Below are 10,000 nucleotides of genomic sequence, written 5' to 3'. Positions count from 1 at the left end.
GCCAGAGGATGCAAACTAGACCTCGACAAGAACCCGACGGCTGAAGACCGACTGATCTACGAACAATTCACGACTGCAGGCGGACGAGTTTCACAAAATTTCTCAACAAACAACAAACGGTTAGAAAACTTACCAGACTTAGCCAGGATGCGAGCAAGAGAAGTTTCCCTAGTAAAATTCAAGCCTCACCAAGTTTGTAATCGCTCTTAATGTGACCCCTGTTTCAATGGAGAACAAAGGTGAGACAATTCAAAAATGACATCGCCACGAACAACAGGAAATAGTAGAGTTCTCCTCCATTTCAAAATCAGCAATTTGTTCATGATCACAAAACCGATTTCAAATTCGATTACCTTCACAATGCATCATATCTGAAATATTTCCCTAGCTTTTCATTTAATTTGTATCATTCACCAATTGAATTATAAACTTTTACGTTAATAAATCCCCCAGTCCACTATATGAAAGATATTCAATAACTCAACAGACGTAACTACATAAATTACCATATAAACACATTTACTTTTACATTTTTTGATCAGAAATACATTCATTACCGCTTGTGAAATTTATACAGCAGGACTGGAATGAAGAGATAAAAGCCACGGAAAATACAGCGCCAATCATGGCTATAATTAATTTTGCAATTAACGAGTAAGAATATGATAAATGTGCTCTCTCTCTCTCTCTCTCTCTCTCTCTCTCTCTCTCTCTCTCTCTCTCTCTCTCTCTCAGGAAAATAGATTGGAAAAATCTATGAATTTATTTTTCGAAATTAAGATGCCCGCTGCAATCGTAGTTTGAACTCACACTGCAACTTCATATTTAAAATAAAAAGGAATAGATAAATAAGAAGAGAAACCACTCCCACACCAAAGGTTATTCACTCTTATGCAAAATTTACCGTTAAAAGAGATCAATTACGGTGAAGTATTTACGGGCATTTTATTTAGTCACACGTACAATAAGTCTGCGAGCATGTTAAACTGCCACAAAAGATTCCTAAGGCAGTCCACATCGTACGTACATGCGCACATACATACATACATACATACATACACTGTATATATATATATATATATATATTTATATATATATTATATTATATATATATATATATAATTATATATATATATATGCAATTGGATATTAAAGGGGATTTGTAGCTTAATACTGTATACGAACCACGGTGATGTGATAAAAATTCGTAATATGGCTACGTGCGGCAAACGTTGGACTTGGTTAACATGGCAGGGGGTTGGATATCGATTCTAATTACAAATACCTGAGTTGGACAGTGATTTGCAAGGTCACTTGTTGGCCGAGTCGGTAATGTCACGAAGACCTGATTTCTCCTCTGTCTGCAGGTCGAATCCAGGAGAGGACGAAATTATTATGCGCTAAATAATTACCCTTCGGTTAACATATATGAAAATATATTAACTCAGAGGTAGAGCAAATTGGATATTAAAGGACATTTGTAGTTTAATGCATGTAAATGAATCACGGTGATGTGATAAAATTTGTATGTATATATATACATATATATATATATATATATATATATATATATATATATTATATATATGTGTGTGTGTGTGTGTGTGTGTGTGTGTGTGTGTGTGTGTGTGTAGTAGAATTAGGTACTGGTAACTTTTTTACCAGAAACATATACAATTGTAACAGCCACAATGCCCTATTAACTTCTTGAATTCATTGCTCTTTTTTGGATACGCTTGTCACTACAAAACCTGAAGATCCAAGTTCAAAGAAATTTGAAGAAGAAATTGTGATGTCCGGCCTGGGAAACGAACCCAGGTATAATAATCACTAAGAGGCCATGTTGCCGTGGTCAGGTCGGCAACGTGACCTCGTTGTGATTATTGGACTTCGGTTCGTTTCCCAGGGCCGGACATCACAATTTCTTCTTCAAATATCTTTGAACTTGGATCTTAGGGCTTTGTAGTGACAAGCTTATCCAAAAAAGAGCAATGAATTCAAGCAGTTAAGAGGACATTGTGGCTACTACAATTGCATATATATATGTGTGTGTGTGTGTGTATATATATATAATATATATATATATATATATATATATATATATATATATATATATATATATATATATATATATATATATATATAATATATATTGTGTGTGTGAGCGTGTCTTTTGTTCTTCTGATTCTAGGGGATGAGCTTACTAGTTCAGCTTCACTCTGGTACCACTACAGTCAGCTAACGACAATGTATGAAATTCAGCGCCAACGTCGAATACAGTAAATCCATTTTAACAAATTATGCCTAACGGCTCCAAGTATTCCAGTACTCCAACATTACTAGGTCCTACACTGCAAGCTCTTATTACTTATACTTAGATACACACGTTATAAATGAATAAATAAATTAATAAATAAAATAAATAAATAAATCAATATGAGTATATATATATATATATATATATATATATATATATATATATGTATATATATATATATAATATATATATATATAATATATATATATATACCACATACACACACAACAAGCCCTGGAGGAAACAACGTTAAAACAGAGGACGCCTGACCTATTTAACATTCTGAACGAATATGCATATGTCCTGCAAACACATTTAAATTTCCAACAAAAGCACGACAATTTAACAAAGCAAAAAATGCGAGTAAAAGTGAAACGCAATGTATTTCGTTTCCCGAACAGAAAATGCATCCATTTCCAGCTAAATTCATTTCAGACTCCTGTGAGATTTTTTTGGGTGTTTTTATTTTTTCTTTGCTTGAATGTCTCTCTTCTAGATCAAATTTATTCTGTCCTCTAATCAAATAAATTTCTCCGGGTGACCATTGCCCCAAGTTCTTTTGACTCCAGCCAAAGCGGCTGGAGAAAATGGTCCCTTTACTTTTTGTCTATTTTTTCAACACTTATTGTTCGCTTTCAGTGACAAATTTTTTTCGGGTGTCACTTTCATTGTTGGGACAACTCTCTCTCTCTCTCTCTCTCTCTCTCTCTCTCTCTCAAGTGAAACATCAACAACTGTCCTTTTGCATGAGCTGACTTCTATTTCATTCTGAAGTTTTCAAAAATTGTTTTCTTCGTCTACATACAACACAAAATTAGGGGAAGAAATTCTATCATTCACCCACTTTCCCAGGGGGAATTTTTGTGATGGAAAGGTACCTCTTCATAATTACATCCGGCTTTCACAGAATACGAAGAAGGAAAGGACACTTTCTCACTTCGGGCTAAACGAGACGAGGAAGACGGCCAGCTAGGGTGGTAATCCACAAAACGTGTCTCCTAATGAAGACGTAAGTGTAATTCTATTTCGGTCTTGGGCTGACACAACTCCGCACACAGGGAGAAAAGACACAAGAGCACACACACACACACACACACACACACACACACACACACATATATATATATATATATATATATATATATATATATATATTATAGTGTGTGGGGGCACGTTTTCACAAAAATACAGCTTCCAAATATTTCTATACGTTTTATAAGTATAAATATCAACTTGAAGATGTTTTAAGTACCATCTAAACACATTTAAAGCAAACAACCATCCGCACGAAAAAAAAATAAACAAATAAACAAAGGACCCTACACAAAGACAATAACTGGTAAACAGAAAATAAACATGTACGCTTAACTATGTGATTACGCTTTGTTTGTGACCAGATTGGTTTCTTTACATAACTCGCTTCTTCGCGGTAATGAGACAGACTCTTTGTCCTTCCTCTAATTGTCTTTGTTTCGTTCTTAGGACTACTGTTGCCCTTCTCTCTTATTTTCATCATTAATATTTCCTTGGGATCCCCGTCAAGATTTACCTGCCATTCAGACTTTCTATAATAATAAAATCAGAGTGGATTTTTATTCTTTGTTCGCCCATGGTGGGGGCGGGAAGGGAAGGTATCTGGAGGTTAGGGGAAACATGACACATCAACCCTCCTCCTGCAAACCTGTTTATCCATCCCGGATGGGGCGGGCTAGGTTGGGGATCGGGATGGTAGAGGTGACATGCGGGCAGCGCTGGGTTCCAACGCAGCGTAGCACGAGCCATCAAGCTGATTTCTTATAATTCACCTGATTAGAAGGATGAGAGTTTTTCGTTTTCTCGTTTATCTTGGTAATATATTTGCCCTTTACTGAAGTGCTATCGCCATCTCATGCAGGCTGGAACTCCCTAGAATGAGTCCCTGACTCCACCATAAAGCGACTAAATATAACATAGTCGTTGTAACTGTTCCTCTTTCCATTCGGTCGGGTTCCCTACATCAAAGGAAAAGCTGACTTCAATCACCACCACTCAGAACTTTGCAATGTCACCGACCAATTTTAGCAAATCTTATAAATTAATATTTTCCAGATCGAAAAATGACAGCGCGTGTTCGTTTTTCAATCATGCTGATTTAATAATGCTCCCTGCAATGGTCGCAGTCATGTACATAACAGAAATGGAATTTATTTTTCTGTGAAATTAAAAAGTAGTATATATTTTTCTTTTCCCTTTTTCCTCTTGAACTTCACTAGAGAACGGGGCTGAAAGGCAGGAATTATATATGTATGTATGTATGTATGTATATATATATATATATATATATATATATATATATATATACATATATATATATATACATATATATATATATATATATATATATATATATATATATATATATATATATATATATATTATATATATATATCTATATATATACTCGACAATTGAAATGTAATGGACGTGACTCTATAGAGTTTGATGGATATTTACACCATAATGTATTCCACAACACTTAGTATAGTAAGTCAAAACTAAACTATATTTCAATTAACCCAACCATCAATAAAACTCTTCATTGGCCCTCACACAAGAGCCCAACTGAACCGCATGCGGCACATATACACACAAATATCTATGTACGTATATGTATCTATATAAATAAAAATTTAAATGTTCGTTTGTTCAAAATCTTAAATCTCCGAAAGCACTTCATCGATTGCTTTGAAATTTTGGCACAACATTGCATTCGAATACGCGCGTTTTTATAATGGAGTTTCATCCTACCTCCCCCCCCTCTCAAGGGGTTGGGGTGAGAAGGTATTCCCTGAAACGGAGCTGGCTCTGCCCGTGCAATAGGGTTGGTTATACCCGTAGGGTCAGTTACTTTACGAATTTATCATACATAATTGAGAATGGGGTTGACAGAGAGAGAATGAGAGAGAGGAAGGAAGTGAGAGAGAGTAGACGGGGTGTTAGAGAGAGAGAGAGAGAGAGAGAGAGAGGAGGAGAGAGAGGAGGAGAGAGAGAGGAAGGGGGGAGAAGAAAAGAGGGGAGAGTTGGTATTAGGAGAAGAAGAGGGAAAGAAGGAAGGAAGTTGGAGAGAGATAGAGAGGGAGAGGAGGAGAGGGCGAGAAGAGGAGGTTTGGTATTAGGTGGAGAAGAAAGAGGGAAAGAGACAGTGATAGTTGGAGAGAGAAAGAGAGTAAGAGAAAGGAGCTCTCTCTTTTCTTTCTTTTCCATTTAACTATACTGAGCCACACACACACCACACACATATATATATATATATATATATATATATATATATATATATATATATATATATATATATATATTATATATATATACATATATATATTATATATATATATATATATATACATATATATACACAATAGAGTATGTATATAAAAATACAGGTGTGTGTGTGTGTTGTGTGTATACTTATGTATCACGTTATCAATCGTAGGGATGTTACTTTGACAAGGCCTGTACATTTCAAAAAAAAAAAAACCTTTATATTCCCCTATCATCCTTTCGGTTGAATTGCGTTAATCATTTGAAAATCCATTTACGTCAACATTATTTCCAATCAAACGTTACACAACGGATTATTGTCAAGATACAGTATTGTTATTGGTAAGTGGTATATCGATGACTACATTCGAAACATTTTAGCCAAGAAGATAATGGCGTGAATCGTATATTTATCTAGGTAAAAAACAGACAGTTCAAGTAATACGAGCCTAATAATTCTCCTTTGTTTGTAACATTTCTCTATACGTGCAAAGCGATCACAAATAATACCCTTCGTTAGCACTTGGAAATATATTTTCGTCCTCGGAACAAATTCAAAGAGTTCTGCTGTTGCCTGCGGTAAATACCCAAAGAAAGTGTTACATAAAAATAGTTCATTAACACCAAATAATACTTACAACCTTAAATGACTTTTGGTTAAACGTTTATAAGACCAGAAAGCTACAGTATTACTGTACTGTATCGGCAGAAATAACAAGGTCAATGTACATACAACAGTATTAATGAACTGTATCGGCAGAAATAACAAGAGGGTCAAAGTACTTAAGTTTTCTTCCAGAACGCCAAGTCAGCATTATGGGAGTAGGTTATATCGAATGTGGTCGCTGTATCCTAGGTTATATCGAATGTGGTCGCTGTATTTTAAGCTGTCCTTATTATTTTCCCTCCTCCTACAATGCTTATGCCTGGGTAACTGACAAGCAGTAAATTAGAACAGCCCATCAAGCTATACAATCACCCAGTTTACTCTGATTAACTGTACAAAACTGGGCGACAAACGTGATCCACTTTGCCAAGTATATATTGTGCAAATCACTGCCAGAACCCTAGCATTCCTCAAAAACTATTAACACAAAATTACAATCATTCAAAATAAAAAACAATAAATCCGTGTCCTAAAATCTTAACTAATATGATGCTAAACTGTTCACATGAACTTTTTACTCGAGCTCAATTTATAAATTTTTTGAAATTCGTCTTTCAACACACCTCTTGAGCATTTGAAATTCTTGCGGCTTCTTTATTACATTCTTACGGAAAAAATGACGGAACTCTTATTAGGTAAATCTATTTAAATACTGTAAATATTGTACTAGATCAGTCTTATTATGTATCAGAAAAGGAAAAAATAATCTGCTAAGGCTAGAGTGTCGCATTACCTATTACGCATGTTAACTGCTGGTCGAGTTCCCATTATCCGTCGCTACGTAATTGGGAACTGGTTCTACGATCTAATTACTGGGTGTCTAATAATGAGATGAGCCTTCTAGTCTTGGTTACTGTTCAACTCGATGTAATCTTTGGAGCAATAAAACTAATTACAAACATTCAGAGATCACATCGGTTCTTGTTCAACTTCCCATTCTTATTAAAATACAAGGAGAACACGGGGAGTTAAATACCTCTTCCAATATAAAGATTTTCTTTGCGCTACATAAAAAGGAGCTCCATAAATGAAATACAGGTTATATACTAAGACCAATTGGTGCGATCGCCTTCAGAATAAACAGCCTCTAGCTTGTATGGGAATTCCTTGAGTGTTACTGTGTTGCAGCAACGACCAAGTGTAAAACGCGAGCTGCAGAATGACGTGAAAAATAATATTTACTATACTCTGTACAAAGGTACCGAACATAGAAAAATACACAGTACAAAGATGCCGAACATAGAAAACTATTTTTCCAACAAAACAATGTTTTGAAGTTCTTGAAAATGTGTGTTTAGAAACAGCCAAGGAAAAGATATTGGAAGTGTTCTACCCCTTTCCAAAATCATCGACGAAAGACTTTCGAAACGTATGATCGAAGAAAGCAGGATTAATCCCAAACAAATTCACTGGAAAGAGAGAATTAGAAATGCTAACAGTGAGCCTTGAGAGTACTTCGAAATGTTGTATTTTCTAAATGAAAGTTAATAGTAAGAACTATTACCAATAAGAGGTGGTTTAATACGCTTATGAAAAGTATACGAATAGACCAGCATATCTTAACCTCGGGTGATGAAATCAGTTTTGGGGAGTGCTGCAATAATAATAATAATAATATCATAATCATAATCATAATCCTAATGCAATCATAATCATAATCATAATCATAATCATAATCATAATAATATAATAATAATAAATTATTATTATTATTATTATTATTATTATTATTATTATTATTTTATTATTATTATTATTATTATTATATTGTTTATATATTTTATTATCATTTTTTATAATTATAATAAGAGAGCTATGATAGAAACAGTTTGCCCCTAAATGTAACTGGTGCTGGACTGTTCATGAAGCCTTGCTACAGCGGGTGCTGAGGTCAGAAAAGGTTAAGAAACATTGGAATACACAAACAGACAAGGAGGCGCTTCTTGTATTTATTGTTCAGTCATTTTGGAAATACTAGTGTCCCTTTCCCAAGTTCATTCGTCTATCTGTCATTCCTGGCCGCATTAACTAATAGCTACACATTTGATGCAGTAGCGTCTGTTACACATACTAAGATTCTGTTACACGTATATCTTAGCACGTATATGACAGTACACATACTTGGGAGTTAGGGTTACTAAAATTCTTAATCAACCAGAAACTAACTACTAGTACTTAAGAATTACCGGATGATTTCCAAAATCATGATGTATTTCGTCAATATGAGCACGGCAGAATCTTTTACAGATGTGAAAAATGCAACCATCATCCTCATAAATTCCGATTAAATCCCCCATAACCTAACAAAAAGGGTCTGCATATATCGCCAGAAAGCCATCAGTACAAAATCTTTATCTGAAGCTCGTCTCGTGCCCGAATCCTGACACCTAACGTCTTTTAAGCCACTCGCCCTTCAGCAAGCCCTGGAGAGATTTTGAAAGGCGAATTTACAATGGAAGCCTTTCTCAGCTCTTTGATCTCGAATTTCATTCTCTCTCTCTCTCTCTCTCTCTCTCTCTCTCATACACACAGACACACACACGAAAGCTTTCTCGTAAAGGGCTCGTACAGAGCTCAAACACAGGAAGAAGAGATGAGGGTTTTGGACCAGACAAAGTGATCTCCGATTAAAAGAAATTTCTGGGAGTATATCCTGTTTCCTCACATCAAAAGACACGACTGAACACTCTATAAACGAATAGGCCTTGGTACTTTTTCTATTACGAAACAACCAGTCGGTTTCTTTATAACTGTGAAAACCAACTAAAATTACAGCTGTATAATTAACCGCTACGTAAATTTATACCAAAGGATATTTTTCAAAATTACTAATAAGACAAAAAGCCAATACAATTCTTTAAAGAAAAGACTGGACGCATTTTCCTGCAAGGTGAGATGCCAAATAATTCCTGAGTGACGAAACCAGAGCTGTTGACAAATAACGCAAAGAACACTTTTCAAACTTAAATGACCAGCATGCGATGAGTGTTATCCAATGGGCCACCTTTCCCCACGGCCTTTATCCTAATTTTAGTCCGTGTACGAGTCTCTTAGAAGGATGGCCTTCAAGTAATGTTGGAGCGCCAGGTTCCTAAGAGCCTGTAAACGCAAATGCTGAAGACCCAACCTAATATTAGTATTGACATACACTCGTTATTCATGACCTTTGACCGGTTTCTATAATAGAATCTCTCATGGAACTTAAAAAGTCGAGAATTTACTAAAGTAGATATAAATCAAAGCACATTTATGGTCAGGTCGATAACTGTAACCAGATAAAGTATCAAATTTATTTTTATAAACCAATGTAATTATGAATAATAGCATTTACTATACTCTGTACAAAGGTACCGACCATAGAAAACTATTTTTCCAACAAAACAATGTTTTGAAGTTCTTGAAAATGTGTGTTTAGAAACAGCCAAAGAAAAGATATTGGAAGTGATTTACCCCTTTACAAAACCATCGACAAAAGTCATTCGAAACGTACGATCGAAGAAAGAGGGATTAATCCCAAACAAATTCACTGGAAAGAGAAAAATTATAAATGTTAACAGTTAGCCTCGAGAGTACTTCGAAATGTTCCATTTCCTGAATGGAAGTTAATAGTAAGAACTGTTATCAATAAGAGATGGTTTAATACGCTTGTAGAAAGTATGGGAGATGGAAGAGAGAAATTAGCATTTTTTACCAGTACAGCAAACAAGAATGGAGTG

General features: G+C 35.1%; 1 protein-coding gene across 7 annotated transcripts in view; it reads right to left on the bottom strand.

Annotated features, from left to right (window-relative positions):
* The window catches only part of LOC135201370 (acetylcholine receptor subunit beta-like 2), a 658,252-nt gene that overhangs the window by 251,205 nt on the left and 397,047 nt on the right, over positions 1-10,000 (bottom strand). The window lies entirely within an intron of this gene.

This window comes from Macrobrachium nipponense, chromosome 28, assembly GCF_015104395.2.
Source record: "Macrobrachium nipponense isolate FS-2020 chromosome 28, ASM1510439v2, whole genome shotgun sequence".
Classification (NCBI taxonomy): domain Eukaryota; kingdom Metazoa; phylum Arthropoda; class Malacostraca; order Decapoda; family Palaemonidae; genus Macrobrachium; species Macrobrachium nipponense.
Note: the sequence above shows the minus strand (reverse complement) of the source record. Positions and strands in the feature narration are given on the sequence as shown.